This window comes from Hyaena hyaena, unplaced genomic scaffold (genome assembly GCF_003009895.1).
Source record: "Hyaena hyaena isolate Hyena2069 unplaced genomic scaffold, ASM300989v1 scaffold_724, whole genome shotgun sequence".
NCBI classification, from domain to species: Eukaryota; Metazoa; Chordata; class Mammalia; order Carnivora; family Hyaenidae; genus Hyaena; species Hyaena hyaena.
Window position 1 is genome coordinate 789,757 of NW_024081354.1, and position 9,143 is coordinate 798,899.

The 9,143-nt window shown below is 38.0% G+C and overlaps 1 protein-coding gene across 1 annotated transcript in view; it reads right to left on the minus strand.

Moving 5' to 3' along the window:
* Positions 1-2,669, minus strand: part of FLACC1 (flagellum associated containing coiled-coil domains 1) — a 39,556-nt gene extending 36,887 nt beyond the window's left edge. Inside the window, exon 1 of the mRNA XM_039217818.1 lies at positions 2,278-2,669. The gene's annotated coding sequence lies outside the window, so the exon portion shown is untranslated. The remainder of the gene's footprint in view (positions 1-2,277) is intronic.
* Positions 2,670-9,143: the final 6,474 nt, after the last annotated feature.

Genomic DNA, 9,143 nt, shown 5'->3' on the forward strand with positions numbered 1-9,143 from the left:
GGTATAGATAAACCACATCTTCTTGATCCATTCATCTGTTGATGGACACTTAGGCTCTTTCCATGTTTTAGCTATTGTGGAGAGTGCTGCTATGAACATTGGGGTACATGTGCTCCTATGCCTCAGCATTTCTGTATCCCTTGGGTAAATGCCTAGCAGTGCTATTGCTGGGTCCTAGGGGAGTTCTATTGTTAGTTTCCTTAGGAACCTCCACACTGTTTTCCAGAGGGGCTGTACCAGTTTACATTCCCACCAATAGTGTAGGAGGGTGCCCGTTTGTGGAGAAATTTTTTAAATGCACAAAAGTAGAGAAAACGTTATAATGAAATCACCCATTATCCAGTTTAGCTCACTGGATGACAGCTCAGAGCCTGGAGCTGCTTCTGATTCTGTGTCTCCCTCTCTCTCTGACCCTCCCTGCTCACGCTGCCTCTCTCTCTCTCTCAGAAATAAATAAAACATTAAAAACAGATGATATCTCTACAGTTACTGACATTAAAAGCTCATGAAATTGTTGATTAAAAGTGTACGTAGCATGCATGTATAGCTTTTCCCATTTATGGACAATTACTTAAATCTGTTTTTTAGAGATAATTCTAGAAATTACTAACCAAAATATTTTCAGTGGTCATCTCTAGGTGTTAGTACTTCAGATAATTTTTGGCCCCTGAGGCTTTCCTGTATTATGATTTCCTTTACAGTGAGCCCATTTCAGTTTAACACATACAAAAATAAACCTATTATCTCCAAATATTAGAGATAAAAAGCTCTGTATACCAAAAAAATCACTAGGGTTTATATTAGCAATTTATGGCTAATTTCATTCATCTATACCCAGCCCATTCCTCTAACACCAGATTATTTTAAAAGAAACTCATAATTCAAATTATACTTAAGGCAAATCTATAAAACAAGTTGAGGATTGATTTCTATATCATTATGGCTGCATGGATTTCTATCCTACAAACATATCCATTTATATTTTTAGCTAGTTTTACATTGACAAACATTTGGTTGTTGCCTTTTCTTTTTTTTTTTTCTACTTAAACAATGCCTTGGCATATATTCTTTTGCTTTTAAAAAGAAAGTCTCTCCTTCCAAACACTTACACACATAAATACTCAAAATATGTAACAACTAGTAAGACATGGCTATTGAACAATCAAAAAAGACATGGGCTTTAGGGCTGGAACAGGGTTCTGTGGACTCCACTCCTACTCTTGCACCAGGCATTAACCCTTAGTTGCCTAATCATGAGGAGGTCTGGGGGTACCAGAGGAGCTGGGGCAACCAAGGTGGCAGGGAGGACATTTGAACGGTTTGGAAAATGAATACAGTTGATCCTTGAATGATAATAGTTTGAACCATGCAGGTCCACTTATATGCTGATTTTTTTCAATAAATATAATGGAAAATTTTTTGAAGATTCGTGACAATTTGAAAAAACTCACAGCCTAACCATGTAGCCTAGGAACACCAAAAGAAATTAAGAAAAAGTTATTAAAGTTAGAGTATAGTATATAATACATATAAGATAAAAATACATGTTAATTGATTGTATGTTATGGGTAAGGCTTCTGGTCAATAGTAGGCTATTAGTAACATTTTTGAGGAATCAAAAGTTATACTAGGATTTCTGACTGCATGGGGTTCAGTGCCCCTATTGCCTGGCCTTGTTCAAGGCTCAACTGTATATATAACCAGTATGGTGGTATTTTAATATTTCAATGACTGCATGCCACCTAAACATCAGCCCTCTATTTCTAGTACTGTCCCATGAAGGAACCACTGTTAACAGGCTTTTTGGGGGTGTATACTTCCAGAAAAGTTCTGTGAATATGAATATACATAGAGTATACATAAAATCTCAAAAAATTTTTACATGAGAGTATACTTTACACAATATGCTATGTCTTTGCTCTTTTAACATAACAGGATATCTAGTAGCTACTTCTGTATTGACATAGATAGATCTACTGCATCCATAGTGACCTAATGTTGCATTGTATGGCTTTAAGACTATAGAGGGGTGTGTGTGTGTGTGTGTGTGTGTGTGTGTGTCTATGCATGCACACCCATGTGTGATTTAGGATTCTTTCTCCCTATTCTTTTCTTTTCCTGTATTTCTCCTTGATGATTTTACCGAGGTTCAGGTGGCTGAATGTGTCAACCAGTGACACTGTAGTCACCAGTGAGTAACTGAGCTTTCAGAAAGGTCACTGGTTAGTGATAATAGCCAGACGGAGAAAGTACATAAAACATTTCCAATGAGCTTACCTGGAATTGCTCAAAGATCTGTTTCTCCCATGTGGTCCTTTTCTAAGTCAAGAGTCTTAAAGGCATCACAATTTTATAGAAAACTGTTTCTCATCAACATAAAATTAGCATTCATTTTAGATGAAATCCAGAAGTTCCAGAACTTGAGACTTTGGTCATTCCAAGCGATTGAAAGGCCAAAACAGAAAATCCACAGTATGTGTAGGGTAGAGAGACAGACTTGCAGTAAATCCAGTCAAAGGCTTTTACAAAGGCTGAACTGGCGTGGGCACAACTTTCCCTTCTAAGGACAGTCCGGTTGAATCTTTCAGTATTGTAATGAAAGTCAAACTAGAGGAGAAAGTCAACCTTTCATTCAGATTCTCTTGATGTGGGCCCTGAGTTGTGAGGTTTGTCTTCGGGAGATAGTAGGTGAAGGTTTGTTTCTTTTATTGCTATGGAAACAGAATGGCAGCACCTCATTGGCTCAGGCACTCAGCTCTCAAAGAGAAGGCTGGAGAAGCAGCCAGCTAACAAATTCTCCAAGACATAAGACAATATATGCTTCAGATATACTTTCAGAGGGAGGTGCATGGGTGGCTCAGTCAGTTAAGCATCTGACTTCAGCTCAGTCATGATCTTGCAGTCCATGAGTTCGAGTCTTGCGTTGGGCTCTGTGCTGACAGCTTGAATCCTAGAGCCTGCTTCAATTCTGTGTCTCCCTCTCTCTCTGCCCCTCCCTTGCTCTCTCTCTTTCTATCTCTCTCAAAAATAAATAAAAATTTAAAAAAGATATACTTTCAGAGGAAATATAATTAAACAGCACTCCTAAACTTAATTGGCCTATGGCAGTAGTTGCCAGACAGGAGGAGGATTTTAAGTTCTCCTGTCATTTGCTTACAGAAACCTAAAACTCTAAAGTAGGCACTTTCTTCCTTGAATTTCAGGCTTTGAAATCTGTGAAAATACAAATCCCCTAGAGCAGTTGCCAAGGAATTTGAAAAATTTCCCCCTAATTTTCTTAAGTAGAAAAGCTGCTTTTTCTCATTGTAGGAAAAAAAAACATGTATGCTTATGATAAACCACGGGCTTTCATTTTTATTCTACTGCAACTCACTGTAAGAGATATTTTACACATTTTATGATAAAAGTTGCATGAAATAATACCTTTATTAATGCTACTCTCATCTATTTTTTCTTCGATTTAAAATGAAAGTTCATTATAAATCCACTTGACTGATTTCATGATCCACTGATATGAACCCATATCACAAACCCATAGTTTACAAATCATTGTTATAAATCCATCCATTCATTTGACTTCACATTTATTATCTACTGTGTGCCATGTAAGGTGTGAGGATATACTCAGTTCCTGTGCCCATAGAACTTGAATGTTCATTTTTTTTTGAGAGAGAGAGAGACGGACAGACAGACAGAGTATGAGAAGGGGAGGGGCAGAGAGAAACACACACACACACAAAATCCAAAGCAGGCTCCAGACTCTGACCTGTCAGGACAGAGCCTGATGAGAGTCTCAAACTCGTGGACTGTGAGATCATGATCTGAGCCAAAGTCGGATGCTTAACCAACTGAGCCACACAGGTGCCCCTCTGTGCCCATAGAACTTAGAGACTAGTGGGAAAGCAGTTTATCAATTCAATAAAAGCACAATGAAACTTACATTAAGGGCCTCACCAGATGCAGTGGAAGTGTACCAGCAGGGACTTCTAATGAGTCAGACAATTTTAGTCAGAGAAGGCATTTGGCTAGTTTTGCATATTAGAAAGATCATTTGGACTGCAACGTCAAGAAATAATTAGAGAGGCCAAGTCAGGAGGCAGGGAAACTAGTTAAGGGTATGCAGCAGTGGTCAGATGAGACACAATGGTGGCCTTGGCTGAGGGAGCTGCAGTAGGGATGGAGAAGGGAGGACACAGTAAGACTTGGTGATTGATCAGATGTCATAAGAAAAAGGAGGAGGCAATGCTGGTTCATGGGTTTCTAGCTCAAGCAATTGAGTAGATGGCAGTGGGTTTATTGAGATGAGAAAGTCTGGGGGATAAACAGGCTCAAGGGAGTAGATCGTGACTTTGGGCTTGGATATGTTGAGTTTGAGGTGCCAGGGAGACACCCAAGTGTTTGATGTCCATTATAGAGTTTGTTCCATGATTTGGGAGTTCAAAAGAAGAGTATGGGCCAGAAACATTTTAGGAGTCTTCAGGGTAGATTTAAAGGAAAGGAAGTGGATGAGATCACACAGTGGAAGGGTGTCAGAAGAGAATAGTTTCTAGAAAAGAGCCCTGAGGAATACCACCAATATTTACCACAGTATTTCTTTCTTTTTTTTACCACAGTATTTCTTAAAGCATGGACCATGTTATAGTTCAAATGTGTATAATCATCATTTCAATGAAAGAAAAACGTTAATTAGTTTCATGAAACATGAAGTGTGTAAGTAGTGCTATGAAATTGATGCATACTCAGCAATGTCACTGGAGAATTGAGCGTTTTTCATCTTTCTGTCAAGTCAATCTCAGTGTGTCAACTGAGGGGAGCCTTGTGGTTACACTCTGGCTGCCCCAACTCCAAGCACCATGGGCAGACTAGATGAAGACAAACTTCAATAACAAGTTCAATAACAGGGAGGGAAAGAAGTTACAAAGAACAATGAGTAGATTTGACTCATCTGGTCAAATCCATCTCCATCTAAAAACCGGATAATCAAATACACTTGTGTGAAATTTTATATTTAAATACTTTCTCACAATTTAAAAAAAGCAGGATTTGGGTCTTGTGTAGAGGCTAACAGCAAAGATACAAAGGGAGCAGGCCCAGAAGGAAGTCATTTGACTGCGCCAAGTCTTAGCACTAATTACCACTACTTTAGGATTTTTGTTTCCTCCTTTCCTCTCTTTAGACATGAGCACACATTTGTCAGAAACAAAACTGCAGAGGGGAAGGAAATGAAGGCTGTTAGGGTCTAAGTGTTAACTGATCTTCTCTTGGATTGAATTTAGGGAAACTTTGGCATTACACAAAAAGGCTCTTTCCAAAGACCCAGGAAGGGGACTGATGGTTCTAACAAGGTTCTTAGTAACTTTCCCCAAGCAATGTGTCTTAGTATTTGGAATGGAGGTATAGGAGGCCAGAATATCAACAGTATAAGAAACTAGAGGTTGAATAAATAAATGAGAGAAACTATGACTTAAGAATCCAACTAGATCATCAAAATTAGTTTGCACACCGGGTTGGGAAATCCTCCAGTGTGACACACACACACCCTTGTGTGATGCTGTAGCCCTAGTGAAGTGACAAATATGATCAGCCAGTGAGTACTTAGAGGCTTTCCATTCGGTTAGCCCTATTGGTGGCTTTCTGAGAATACTCTCGGTGTGGAAAAGACAGTGTTCTTTTAGGAAGCTTATCATTATCTCCAAGTTGCTCACTTTCCTTTCATCATTTCTTGTCTTTGAAAATCTCATTTTAGGGTGCTATGCTAAGTGCCACTGACTCATTCAGCTGTTTCCAAATGGCCCCTCACCAGGTAGCCACAGGAATTATATAAGCACCTGCAGTGCCACTCTCACACCTAGAAAGAGGGGCCACTGCCCTGAGCCCTGGGCTTTAGAGGGTTCTGCATATCACAGGTATACTCAAAATCTAAGTTTATTAAAGAACACATAGGCACTTGATCTGGAGATCAGCGCTCAAACAGCAGGACCCACAACCCTAAACATCTGTTGTTCTCATCAGTAACATCATTCAGGATCCAGAGGAATGCTTCTCCACACTTCCTGTTCTTTTTCTTCAAAACAAAAGATGGCTGTGTCAAAATGCTATGAAGATATTTGCCTTTCTCTGTCTGCCTCATTTCACTTAGCATAATACCCTCTAGGTCCATCCATGTTGTCCCAAATGGTAAGATTTCCTTTTTTTTTTTTTTAAGACTGAGTAATATTTCATTGCATTCTTTACCCTTTCATCTATGGATGGATACTTGGCTTGCTTCTATATCTTGGAAATGGAAATATTGTAAATAATGCTGCAATAAGCATAGGGTGCATATATCTTTTCAAATTAGTGTCTTTGAGTAAGTACTCAGTAGTAGAATTACTGGATCATATGGCATTTCTTTCTTTCTTTCTTCTTCTTTTTTTTTTTTACAAGTAGTTTATTGTCAAGTTGGTTTCCATATAACACCCAGTGCTCATCCCAAGTGCCCCCTCTATACCCATCTCCCCCCTCCCCCCGACATCCATCAGTCCTCAGTTTGTTCCCAGCATTCAAGAATCTCTCACGGTTTGCCTCTCTCCCTCTCCCCCACCATTTCTCCCCTTCTTCTCCCCCATGGTCCTCCGTTAAGTTCCTCCTAATCCTCCTATATGTGCAAACATATGATATTTGTCCTTCTCTGCCTGACTTACTTCGCTCAGCATAACACCCTCAAGGTCCATCCATGTTGCTACACATGACCAGATTTCATTGTTTCTCATTGCCATGTAGTATTCCATGGTATAGATAAACCACATCTTCTTGATCCATTCGTCCGTTGATGGACACTTAGGCTCTTTCCATGTTTTAGCTATTGTCATATGGTATTTCTAATTTGTTGAGGAGCCTCTATACTGTTTTCCACAATGGCTGCATTAATTTATATTCCAACCTACAAGATAGGAGGGTTCCTTTTACTCCACATCTTTGCCAACACTTATTTCTTGTCTTTTTGATAACAGTTATTCTGACAGGTGTGAGGTGATATCTCATTATGATTTTGACTTGCATTTCCTTAGTGATTAGTGAGGCTGACAATCTTTTCAGAGAAAGACAAATACTATATGATTTCACTTATATGTGGAAAATAAAAAACAAAAGAAACATACAAAAACAGAAACAGACTCATAAATAAAGAGAACAAACTGATGGTTGCCAGAAGGGTGCCAATATGGAATGGGCAAAATAGAGGAAGGGGATGAAGAAGTACAAACCTCTAGATATAAAATAATCATGGAGATATAAAGTACAGTATAGGGAACATAGCCAATAATGTGAGCCAGTTGTGATAACACTGTATGGTGGCAGATGGTGACTACATTTCTGGTGAGCACTGTATAATGATTAGGATTGTCAGATCACTGTGCTGTATGCCTGAATTGAATATAACATTGTATGATTGTATGTCAATGTATACTTTGATAATAATTTTTTTTTTCAATGCTAGGAATGTTTTTGGTTTGTGCTGCTGCTAAGGTCAGAGTCAGACAGTGCTTTGGAATTCAGGAGGGATAAGGGCAGTAGTAGTGAGGTGAGAGGAAAGGTAACTTGTAGAAAGTTCTCAGCAGGGATGCATAGATTCATGCATAATGAAATACTATTTTTCCGGTGGTGCTGAGCATACATTTTGCACTTCTTTTAATGTTTTAATTTGTAATTCCACAGGTACTTATATATTGGCGTGATACTTGGAAGACCTGCATATTGCAGCTGAAGAATATTTTACAACATGAATTCTGATTACCTTAACATTTATGTATATGTATATAGAGGCCTAGATGTAACATGAAACAGGCATGGTGCTAATTCTTCATATTATTGTATGGAATTGTTTGGATCTAGAGATTCTCTTGAAAGATGCTGAAATAGCTTTTTAAGTGGTAGTGAATTACCTAACATTTTATAAAACTTAGTGGCCCTTTGTTGTAATGTTTAAATGTAATGTGAAAAATCTTACTTTTAAACAACTTTGTGATTTTTCTAAGAAGGCATGAAAAATAAATTTTATGGACTATTTTTTAAACTGTTTGACTTTTATGTATTTTTCTCTAATACCTCACATTATCTTTGGTGTACTTTCCTTACATTTTCTTAAAGCATAAACTCTTCATGCCTGCCAGCCAGTAGCTGTATTTTGTCATCTTTGTTATGTACAGCAACATTTGTTCCTTTGAAAATTCTATGGTATTTGGTGAAAACTCTATGGCATTTGGGCTTTTATTTTATAAAAACTAATAAAAAACAAAATTTGATGCTAGCATAACTCAAACTTAATATAGTAAAAACAGAGATGGAAATCAACAGAATGCCCTCAATTATTGCCCTCATCAGAAGGTTTTGGGACTTACACACATCTACTGCTCATCACTTGTGAAAGAAAACACAATTAAAGATGCTGAGAGGGACGCCTGGGCGGCCCAGCTGGTTAAGCGACCGACTTTTGATGTCTGCTCAGGTCATGATCTCATGTTTCATGGGATAAAGCCCCGTGTTGGGTTCTCTGCTGACAACGTGGACCCTGCTTGGGATTCTCTCTCTCTCCTCTCTCTCTGCCCCTCCCCTGCTGTCTCTCTCAAAATAAATAAATAAACTTAAATAAAAAAAGATGCTGGGGATATCACTAAATTTTGTACCAAAGGAAAAAAAAAACAGAAAAAAATGTTGTATGAAAGAATTAGAGATTCATACTTCACTTCTCATAAAATGCTCAGAATTGTAAATGGATATAAAATGCATTTAAAAAAAAATTGTGAAAGAGAAAAGAGAACACCAAAGAACCTTTTCTACTAGAATCCAACAATTTTCAAATTTAGTCTTTTGGAAATAGCTTTTTTTGTTTTGTTTTGTTTTGTTTTTCTCTTCTTCTACTTTTCTCTTTTGTAAAGTACACTCCACACCCAGGGCAGGGTTTGAACTCATAACCCTGAGATCAAGAATGAGATTGAGTCAAATTCTCCACCAATGGAGCCACCCACGTTCCCTTTCATCCATCTTTCTTTCTTTCTTTCTTTCTTTCTTTCTTTCTTTCTTTCTTTCTTTCTTTCTTTCTTTCTTTCTTTTTCTTTCTTTCTTTCTTTCTTTCTTTCTTTCTTTCTTTCTTTCTTTCTTTCTTT